The sequence below is a fragment of the Muntiacus reevesi genome, chromosome 2, assembly GCF_963930625.1.
Source record: "Muntiacus reevesi chromosome 2, mMunRee1.1, whole genome shotgun sequence".
Taxonomy (NCBI): Eukaryota; Metazoa; Chordata; class Mammalia; order Artiodactyla; family Cervidae; genus Muntiacus; species Muntiacus reevesi.
Window position 1 is genome coordinate 101,599,235 of NC_089250.1, and position 12,008 is coordinate 101,611,242.

The 12,008-nt window shown below is 36.2% G+C and overlaps 1 non-coding gene across 1 annotated transcript; it reads right to left on the bottom strand.

Annotated features, from left to right (window-relative positions):
• Nucleotides 1-9,279: 9,279 nt before the first annotated feature.
• Nucleotides 9,280-9,384, bottom strand: LOC136162156 (U6 spliceosomal RNA). Its single transcript, XR_010661993.1, has one exon. It is a non-coding gene; the product is annotated as a U6 spliceosomal RNA (small nuclear RNA).
• Nucleotides 9,385-12,008: the final 2,624 nt, after the last annotated feature.

Genomic DNA, 12,008 nt, shown 5'->3' on the forward strand with positions numbered 1-12,008 from the left:
GCAGTGAACAGGAACATATCCCAATCTAGCTACAGAAAATGGGATTAAAGTTTTACTGAGCATAGCCTTGTCCACCAGAGCAAGACCCAGTTTTCTCTACAGCCAGTCCCTCCCATCAAGAAGCTGCACAAGCCTCCTATCCTCTTCCAACAGAGGGCAAACAGAAGAAGCAAGAACTACAATCCCACAGCTAGCTTCCAGAACAAAAACCACAATCACAGAAGGCTAACCAAAATGATCACATGGATCACAGCCTTGTGTAACTGAGTCAAACTAATGAGCCATGCCATGCAGGACCAGCCAAGAAGACCTTTAAAATTTCTTTATAGGTAGACTTAGGCTTGATAAACTTTTATTTTTCTTGTTTGAGAAGTTATTTCTCCTTCAATTCTGAATGACAGTGCTACTAGGTAGAGTATGTTAGGTTATAAGTTTTTCCCTTTCAGCTCCTTGAAAATATGAAACTGTTCTCTTCTGACCTGCAAGTTTCTTCAGGAAAATTAGTTGATAACCTTAAGCAGATTCACCTGTATATGACTTTTCTCTTGCTGCCTTTAGAATTCCATTTTAATTATAACTTGATGTTTTACTTTTTGGGGGGTTCACCTTATTTGCCTGGAGAAGGAAATGGCAACCTGCTCCAGTATCCTTGCCAGGTGAATTCCATGGATGGAGGAGCCTGGTGGGCTACAGTCCATGGGGTTACAAAGGGTCAGAAATGACTGAGGAACTTCACTCACTCACTCATCTTATTTGGAGCTCTCTTTGCTTTCTACATATACAGATATTTGCTTCCTTTTTTCAGGTTTTGGAACTTTTCAGCCATAATTTCACCAAATAATTTTTTTACCTTCTGTCTGTGTTCTCCTTCTGGGACCAGTATGATGCATATTTTTATAAACATAATATTGTCCCATAGGTCCCTTAAAATGTTTTAATTTAGAAAAGTAAAAGTTTCTTTTGCTCTTTTGATTGAATGATTTCCACTGTTTTATTCCCAGATCACTTTTGTGTTCTTCTGTATTACCTGTTTACTTTGAATTCATTCTCTGTTTTTTCAGTTACTGTATTCATTGTTTTTTATATTTTCTTGTTCCTTATTAAAATTCTCACTATGCCCACATATTCTTTTTCTCTAACTCAGTTACTTTCTTATTATTAATGCTTTCAATTATTTAACTGGTGAATTTATAATTCAGTTTCATTGTTTGCTTTTTCCAGAGGTTTTCTCTTGTTTTTCAAGTGAGACTAATTCCTCTATCTTTGCACTTTGCTTGACTTTCTCTTTCTATAGGAAATTAATTAAAAAAAAAAAAACAAAACCCTTTTGTGGTCTTGAAGGAGTGTGCGTTCATGGAAAAGTTCCTCAACAGGCTGAATGTGCCCAGTGACTTTGGTGACAGAGCTGAATCTGTTGTGAACACAAGTCAAATCTTGATCAACATAGTCTGGCCGCTGACATCTTGGTAGGAAGTAGGGCTGGAGATGAAGAAGTTAGGGCTAGCTGTGAGCTAGAATTTCTCCTCTCCTGGTGGCTGTCACTACCCTATTGGGAATGTGAGAGAGTCTTAAGCCTCTGAAGCAGTAGCCCTGAGAGTCAGGTCCAAGCTGACTCTGTTTCCCAACCTCTTCAATCTAGACTAGAGTAGTACTACAGTAAGGGATTGGTGTGGGCAATTGGTATATGTCAGGGCATATGCTTAGGTGGTTCAGCCAATGCCAGAGATCTTAAATGCTGCCTGTGTAAGTGAAACTAACAGCTGACCCTTCCCTGCTCAGGTATCTCCTCAGGTCTGAGCTTCTTTTGTCTATCCATGCTCACCACCAAAGACATGCATGAGAGCCAAGCCTTTGCATTAGGATGATATGTCATTAGTGAGATTCTTAGAAGTTTTCTCCATGGAAGAACTCTACTATTTGCCATTCTCGCTGCTGTCTAAAGAAGGCATCCCATGCACAATTGTCATCATTGATTAATCATTCCACTTCTTCAAATAATCACTCCCAGGACATAATTTTTTAAGCTTACCTGAATTCTTCTGGGTGACAATTTCCCTGAAACAGGATTGAATACAAGATACCCAGAGGGAGTAATTGCCACTAAAAAGGAAAAAAAAAAAAAAATGGTCTCTTACCTCTGCTAATTGCTTTAACATTCATCAGTTGTGTTTATTATTCTATACATTTTATTTTTCTTATTTTGGGCTGAATTAGTTAGAACTATTCCCATCACAAAATAGACGAAGATAAAAATCTACCCTATGTGTAGCTATACAAGTTATATCTGCTGTAAGAAAGTGGAATACTGAGAAATGTTGAGTACCTCTGTCTATTCTTTCCTAATCATTCAATATTTGGAATCATATAAGGATCCAGGAGCCCCAGTACTTACCTTATTAATATAGTAAGATCAATAGCATGATTCATATAAGCATTTTAATGAACACATACATACATATTCAATAACCTAGCAGTGTTTGTAACATAGAACATATCAATTAAAACTATGTACACCTCTCTCTCATTCTCCAACAAAGAGATGGAAGTGAAATAAGCTAAAGGAGTGAAAGGAAACCTACAAATGTTCTAATCAAAAGTCCACTGGGAAAGAGAAAGAGAGGAGTCAGAAAAGTCTTCTCCCCTTAACACCACGGTCCTATTAGCAATGCAACCTATCCCTTCATTTGGTTTTCCTTCATTATCTGCAACCTCCCGGACCAAACAGACTAGGCAGCCATACGTTAACTGTGAAAACAGATGAAACATGAATTGTGTGAGCCATGGTCTGTTTGTTTTATGCAATTAGGCATCAGCTGTTCTCCCAGAGAACAATCCACGACCAAATAAAGAATGGGATGTTTGAAGTGCAATTCATCTAAGAAGCACTATCTCCCTGATGGCACATCACAAACAGGTGGCACTCATTTTCCATTACCCTTCAGAAGCTAACAAAAACAGCATAACATTTCATCTGAGTTGCAGTTGAGGATAAATGTCCACTTCATTATCTCTTTAAATATTAGTAAATGAGCAAGGAGAGGAGGATTTAGCTGTCTGTTCTTTTCAACTTATAACCATGGACAGACGTAGAAACTTAGCCAAATAATGGACAGTGGCACAAAGGTGCACTGGAGTTATATAGGAATGTTTGCATCTTATTATTCAAGTCCCATCTCGAACAGATGTCTCAGCATCTTCAATCCAGATTAAGAGCATTAGAAAGAAGTGCAGCCGCCTAGAAAAAGAAAGATCTGTGGGAACCCAGAGATGTGTGAGTCAACCCAAGTGTTATCTCTAATTACCAAATTTGGTGGCTAAAGTCATACTTTTATTATTGGTATTAGTCCCGAAAGTTACTGACAATTTACATAATCTAGGTAGTGATCAAATTATATTACAATCTTTAGCCTAACAGGGCAACAGTTGACTTTCTCAGAATCTAGCAAGCATAATGGTGGGACAGAGGAACTGGTAGTAATAGTAATGAGGAGAGAGGGGAAAATCCCGTGATCAGTTCTTTATTACCACGCCCCAGTAACTACTTTCTTTTCATTATAGAAAGGAAAAAAAAATCCTGGCATCTGGTGTGCCTTCCCACTCTGAGGAATTGTGCTCAGTTCTAGGCCTTCAGCATAATTAGATTGATTGATTTAATTTAGTGGTCTGTGAACCATCATAAAATATTTAGAGTTTGCCTTAGAGGAAGTTCCTTTAAAAATTTTTAATTGTGTCTCTTTCAGATCTGGTTTCTTCGGTGTGTATGCCCAGGAGTGGGATTGCTGGGTCATATGGCAGTTCTATTTCCAGTTTTTTAAGGAATCTCCACAATGTCTCCATAGTGGGTGAACTAGTTTGTATTCCCAACAGTGTAATAGGGTTCCCTTTTCTCCACACCCTCTCCAGCATTTATTGCTTGTAGACTTGAATAGCAGCCATCCTGATTGGCATGTAATGGTACCTCATTGTGGTTTTGATTTGCATTTCTCTGATAATGAGTGATGTTGAGCATCTTTTCATGTGTTGTTAGCCATCTGTATGTCTTCTTTGGATAAATATCTGTTTAGATCTTTGGCCCATTTTTTGATTGGGTCGTTTATTTTTCTGGAATTGAGCTGCAGGAGTTGCTTGTATATTTTTGAGATTAATCCTTTGCCTGTTGCTTCATTTGCTATTATTTTCTCCCATTCTGAAGGCTGTCTTTTCACCTTGCTTATAGTTTCCTTTGTTGTGCAAAAACTTTTAAATTTAATTATGTCCCATTTGTTTATTTTTGTTTTTATTTCCAATATTCTGGGAGGTGGGTCATAGAGGATCCTGCTGTGATTTATGTTGGAGAGTGTTTTGCCTATGTTCTCCTCTAGGAGTTTTATAGTTTCTGGTCTTAGATTTAGATCTTTAATCCATTTTGAGTTTATTTTTGTGTATGGTGTTAGAAAGTGTTCTACTTTCATTCTTTTACAAGTGATTGACCAGTCTTCCCAGCACCACTTGTTAAAGAGGTTGTCTTTTTTCCATTGTATATCCTTGCCTCCTTTGTCAAAGATAAGGTGTCCATAGGTTCGTGGATTTATCTCTGGGCTTTCTATTCTGTTCCATTGATCTATATTTCTGTCTTTGTGCCAGTACCATACTGTCTTGATGACTGTGGCTTTGTAGTAGAGTCTGAAGTCAGGCAGGTTGATTCTTCCAGTTCCATTCTTCTTTCTCAAGATTGCTTTGGCTATCCGAGGTTTTTTGTATTTCCATACAAATTGTCAAATTATTTGTTCCGATTCTCTGAAAAATGCCGTTGGTAGCTTGATAGGAATTGCATTGAATCTATAGATTGCTTTGGGTAGTATAGTCATTTTCACAATATTGATTCTTCCAATCCATGAACACTCCACATTTCTTCATCTATTTGTGTCTACTTTGATTTCTTTCATCAGTGTTTTATAGTTTTCTATGTATAGGTCTTTTGTTTCTTTAGGTAGATATGCTCCTAAGTATTTTATTCTTTTTGTTGAAATGGTGAATGGTATTGTTTCCTTAATTTCTCTTTCTGTTTTCTCATTGTTAGTGTATAGCAATGCAAGGGATTTCTGTGTGTTAATTTTATATCCTGCAACATTACTGTATTCATTGATTATATCTAGTAATTTTCTGGTAGAGTCTTTAGGGTTTTCTATATAGAGGATCATGTCACCTGCAAACAGTGAGAGATTTACTTCTTCTTTTCCTATCTGGATTGGTTTTATTTCTTTTTCTGCTCCAATTGCTGTGGCCAACACTTTCAAACCTATATTGAATAGTAGCATTGAGAGTGGGCACCCTTGTGTTTTTCCTGACTTTAAGGGAAATGTTTTCAATTTTTCACCATTGAGGATAATGTTTGCTGTGGGTTTGTCATATATAGATTTTATTATGTTGACATATATTCCTTCTATTCTTGCTTTCTGGAGAGTTTTCATCATAAATGGATGTTAAATTTTGTCAAAGGGTTTTTCTGCATCTATTGAGATAATCATATGGTTTTTCCCTTTCAATTTGTTAATGTGGTGTATTACATTGATTGATTTGTGAATATTAAAGAATCCCTGCATTCCCGGGACAAAACCTACTTGGTCATGATGTATGATCTTTTAATATGTTGTTGGATTATGTTTGCTAGAATTTTGTTAAGGATTTTTGCATCTATGTTCATCAGTGAATTTGACCTGTAGTTTTCTTTTTTTGTGGCATCTTTGTCTGGTTTTGGTATTAGGGTGACGGTGGCCTCATGGAATTGAGTTTTGAAGTTTGCCATCTTCTGCAATTTTCTGGAAGAGTTTGAGTAAGATAGGTGTTGGCACCCCAGTTTCATCACATAAACATCACAGCACTGCTTATAATTGTCACAACATGGAAGTAACCTAGAGGTCCATCAGCAGATGAATGGATAAGTAAGCTATGATACAGATACACTATGGAATATTACTCAACCATTAGAAAGAATTCATTTGAATCAGTTCTAATGAGATGAATGAAACTGGAGTCCATTATACAGAGTGAAGTAAGCCAGAAATATAAAGACCAATACAGTATACTAATGCATATATATGGAATTTAAAGAGATGGTAATGATAACCCTATATGCAAAACAGAAAAAGAGACACAGATGTACAAAACAGACTTTTGGACTCTGTGGGAGAAGGTGAGGGTGGGATGTTCTGAGAAAATAGCGTTGAAACAAGTATACTATCAAGGGTAAAATAGGTCACCAGCCCAGGTTGGATACATGAGACAAGTGCTCAGGGCTGGTGCACTGGAAAGAACCAGAGGGATGGGATGGAGAGGGAGGCAGAAGGGGGGATTCGGATAGGGAACACATGTAAATCCACAGCTGATTCATGTCAATGTATGGCAAAAAACACTACAATATTGTAAAGTAATTAGCCTCCAACTAAGAAAATAAATGAATTTTCTTTTAATTGTGAACATTTACTATTGTAAAAGGCCCTATCAAGTATCCCTTATCATTTAGAATCATTATCCTGAATGTTTCAGTTTTCTTTGTGTTGGAGAGTAAAAATAGTAAACATTCCTACTGTGATTGCTATTATTAAGTGACTATATTCATATAAAGTGGTTAGCACAGTGAGAGGCATATAAAAGTGCTATTGTTATTATTGTTTCTAGTTCTTGTGAAAATCCTATGCTTTTACAAAGCATGATTTTTGAACATCAAGGAATACAATTTCTGATGTCAACCAGAGTTCTACCAAAAGATAGGCAATCTTTTCTGCATGTTATGTTGTCCCTGTGGACATTCTAAAGTGTAATATGCTAATTCTATTTTTTGTAATGTTTTTTAAGATTCTATGGTACTTCCATTGTGGTTAGAATTTTATATTCAACATTGCAGTTATTGTCTGTGGCTTAATAAGCCTCCAAGGACCTCCAAGATATCTCTAAGTGTTTATGTGAAGAGAAGGAGGAGTAATAGTTGCAATAGTGTTTCTCTGTTTATGCCCTGACTAGGAAAAAAAGATGCCTTTACTATTTAAGAAAGCAAAAAGGAATGAAAAATTCCACCATTATCAGTGGACTGGACTGAAGAAGACTATGATTATGAATGGAGTTTTGTGGACTACTCCTTTTAATGCAGCATGTTATTTACTGTCAAAACAATTTAAGTTCATTGAGAAATTTCTAAAGCAAATTTGTGAAAGATGCCATCTATAAACCCTCATATGTGAAACCAAGCAAAACTTTAGGGTATTATGACTGTTTTTTCCCCCTTTTCCATCTCAAAAAGTCACATTTGGTCTCTCCACAAAGACAATAGTTATGGTAGAAGGAATACAAAAAGGGGAGAAGGAATTCTTAGGGCAAAGGAGATATATATATATATATACACACACATATATGTCTTACATATGTTTTATATATATAACTAGTGAGTTTGGTGGGCTGCAGTCCATGGGGTCACTAAGAGTAGGACATGACTGAGTGACTTCACTTTCACTTTTCACTTTCATGCATTGGAGAAGGAAATGACAACCCACTCCAGTGTTCTTACCTGGAGAATCCCAGGGATGGGGAAGCCTGGTGGGCTGCCGTCTATGGGGTCGCACAGAGTTGGACACGACTGAAGCAACCTAGCATCAGCAGCAGCAGTGATATATATAGTTATGGGAATTTAGCATTATACAGCAAAGGAAACTGTTTAGAGACAATGGTAGCTCAGAAGTTCCATTTGCTTTAGTTTGATGGCATTATTTTTATTATTTTTTGTTAACATCTCTAGTTGGGAATGAACACAAAATATGTCATTTCTTTATAAAGTGTTTAATTGTGTTTTGAAATGTATTCAGAGTTACACTAAAGTGAGATAGAGCCTTTGATTTTTTAATCTAATTTTCTTCTTTCTCTTTCTTCTTCCCACTCATACATTTAATTTCTTTTCCAACTCTTCAAATCTAATTCAGTTTTTTTTTTCTTTGAGTGGTAAGACAACATGAGATCTACCCACTTAACAGTTTTAAGTGTCCAGCAGAGTATTATTAACTATAGGCAATATGTTATATCATAGATCTCTCCAACTTATTCATCTTGCATAACTGAAGTTTTATATACTCATTGAGTAACAAATCCCATTTTTCCACCCCCTGCCCCAGCCACTGCTAACCACCATCCTATTCTCTGCTCCCATGAATTGGAGTATTTAAGATACTTCAGATAAATGGAATGATGCAGTATTCGTTTTTCTACGATTGACTGATTTTTCTTAGCACAGTGTTGTCCAGGTACATCTATGTTTTTACATATGACAGGATTTCCTTTTGTTTAAGGCAAAAAAATAGTCCATTCTGTATGTATACTACATCATCTTAATTCATTCAACTGGATGGATATTTAGATTGTTTCCATAGTTTGGCTGTTGTGAATAATGCTATAATAAATAAAAAGCATAGATATCTCCTTGAGATCCTGACTTCAACTCTTTTGGATATATGCCCAGTAGTGGGACTGACACAGTAGTTCTATTTTTAATATTTTGAGAAACTTCTATATTATTTACCATAATGGACACACTGTTTTACAATCTTACCAATGCTGTACAAGAATAAAATTTCTCCACATACTCACTATTACTTACCTTAAAAAAAAAAAATGATGGTTATCCTAACAGATGTGATATATAATTTTGCACTGCATTTCCTTGCTGATTAGTGATGTTGATTGTCTTTAATCTACATCTTTTTCCTTTGTATGTCTTCTTTGGAGAAATGTCTATTCAAGTTCTTTGCTTATTTTTAAATTGGGCTATTTGTTTTCACTATTGAATTCTATGGGATTCCCTGATGGCTCAGCAGTTAAGAATCCACCTGCAATGAAGGGGATGCAGGAGACACTGGGTCAGGAAGATCCCTGGAGGAGGAAATAGCAGCTCACTCCAGTATTCTTGTGTGGAGAAACCCATGAACAGCAAACCCTGGTGGGCTATAGGCCATAGGGTTGCAAAGGTCAGACTAAACTGAGTACAGCATAGCACATTGAGTTCTATAAGGTCTTCATATTTTATATATTAACCTGTCAAATACATGGTTTACAAATTCTTTCTTCCTTTCCACAGAGTGTGCTTTCAAGTTTGTTGTAGTCCCACTTGTTTGTTTTGCTTTTGCTGCCTGTGTTTTTGGTGTTATATCCAAGGAATAATTATCAAGAAAAATGTCAAGAAGATTTTCCTCCATGTTTACTTCTAGGAGTTTTATCATTTAAGATCTTGAGTTTAAGGCATTTTTTTTTTAATAACAAAAATGTATGGAATGGTTCACAAATTTGTATGTTATCCTTGCATAGGGGCCAGGCTAATGCTCCCTGTATAGTTGCAATTTTAGCAAATGTGTTGCCAAAGCAAGCAACTGAGTTTAAGCCATTAATCCTTTTTGAGTTGATTTTTGTGTAGGGTATAAGATAAGGATCCAATTACAGTTTTTTGTATGTGGACATCTCTTCTCCCAGAAGCAATTGTTGAAGAGACTATCCTTTCCCCATTTTGTATTTACTTGTCAAACATCAGTTGGTAAAATATGTATTTAAATTTGTAGTTTAGTAGTATGTACATTTTAACATCATTCCAATTCATGAACACAAATTATCCTTTCATTTATTTGTGTCTTCTTCATTTTCTTTCATCAACGTCTTATAGCTTTTGGTATACAGATATTTCACTACTTGGTTAAAGTTATTTCTAAGTATTTTATTCTTTCTGATGCTATTTTAAGTGGAATTGTTCTCTTAATTCCATTTATGAAGAGTTAGTTGTGAATGTATGTAAATCCAGCTGGTTTTTATATGTTTTTCTATCTTTTACTGAATTTGTTGATTTTATCCAACAGTTTATGTAGAGTATTTAGGATTTTCTTTTACTTCTAAAATGCATCATCAGCAAAAATATAATTTTTCTTTCTCCAAATCAGATGTCTTGTCCATTTGCCCTGGTTAAGATTTTCAAAACTGTGTTAAGGGTGGGGGAGGGGCATGGGAAACCCTGTTTTGTTCTTGATTTTAGCAAAACTTTCAATGTTTCACTATTGAGTATGATGTTAAATATCAGCTTGTCATATATGGCCTTTATTATGTTGAGGTACATTCCTTCTCTATCCAATTTCTTGAGAATTTCTATCATGAAAATGTACTTAATTTTATCAAATGCTTTGCTTGCATCTGTTGAGATAATTATGTGATTTTTAACCTCTATTCTGTTAATGTGGCACTTTGCATTAATTACTTTATATATATTGAACCATCCTTGAATCCCAGGCATGAATCCAACTTGATCATGTATTGGCATCTGATTTCATTTGGTTGTATTCTCTTATAACTCACTGAACTTTTTAAAGATGACTACTTTGAATTCCTTCTCAGACAATTCTTACACCTTAATTTTTAAAGAATCATTTACTAGAGATTTAATCTTTTTTCCCTTTTTGGGGTCATATTTCTTAAAACTTCATGTTTCTTGTTGCTTTTCATTTTGTGCCTGTGCACGTCTGAATATTTTTAGACTGGTTTCATCAAGGAAAGACCTTCACCAATCAGACTGGCTAGAGATTCTGGCAAAATTGAAACTTTTCTATGAATGTATATGGTTTACTCATTTCTTCCTGGAAGATAAAAGGCTGTGCAACTTTTCTCAGGCTCAAAGTTGTGCTGGCCACAGTAAGCCTTCTCTCTGTTTTCTGAGACAGTGCACTAGAAGACAGAAACATAGGATGCACACTCAGCTCCTGTCCCACACTCCTTTCTTTAAATATTTACGTATTAATTTTGGTTGCTCTTAGGCTTTGTTTTTGATGTGCCCAGGTCTTAGTTTTGGAGAGTGGGGACCACTCTCTGGTTGCAGTGTGTGGGCCTCTTGCTGTGATGGTCTCTCCTGTACAGCACATGTTCTAGGTGCACAGGCTTCAGTAGTTGTGGTGTGTCACCTCAATAGTCGCGGCTTGTGAGCTCTAGAGCACTGGCTCAGGAGTTGTGGTGCACAGACCTAGTTGCCCCATGACATGTGGGATCTTCCTGGACCAGAGATAGAACCAGTGTCCCCTGCATTGCAAGGCAATTGTTTTTTTCTCATTTATTTTTATTAGTTGGAGGCTAATTACTTTACAATATTGTAGCGGTCTTTGCCATACATTGACATGAATCAGCCATGGATTTACATGTGTTCCCCATCCTGAACCCACATCCCTCCCCATCCCATCCCTATGGGTCTTCCCAGTGGACCAGCCCTGAGCACTTGTCTCATGCATCCAACCTGGACTGGTTATCTGTTTCACAGTTCATAATATACATGTTTCAATGCTATTCTCTCAGATCATCCCACCCTCACCAGCTCCCATAGAGTCAAGAAGTCTGTTCTATATATCTGTGTCTCTTTTTCTGTCTTGCATATAGGGTCATCGTTACCATCTTTCTAAATTCCAGATATATGCACTAATATACTGTATTGTTCTTTACCTTTCTGGCTTACTTCACTCTGTATAATGGGCTCCAATTTCATCCATTTCATTAGAGTGATTCAAATGTATTCTTTTTAATGGCTGAGTAATATTCCATTGTATATATGTACCATTGCTTTCTTATCCATTCGTCTGCTAATGGATATATAGGTTGCTTCCATGTCCTGGCTATTATAAACAGTGCTGCAATGAACATTGGGGTACATGTGTCTCCTTCAATTCTGGTTTTCTCGGTGTATATGCCCAGGAGCTAATCAATGAATATAGTAAAATTGAAGGATATAAAATTAAAACACAGAAATCCCTTGCATTCCTATACACTAACAATGAGAAAAAAGAAAAAGAAATTAAGGAAACAATACCATTCACCATTGCAACAAAAAGAATAAAATACTTAGGAGTCTATCTATCTAAAGAAACAAAAGACTTATATATAGAAAACTATAAAACACTGATGAAAGAAATCAAAGTGGACACTAATAGATGGAGAAACATACCGTGCTCATGGATCAGAAGAAGCAATAT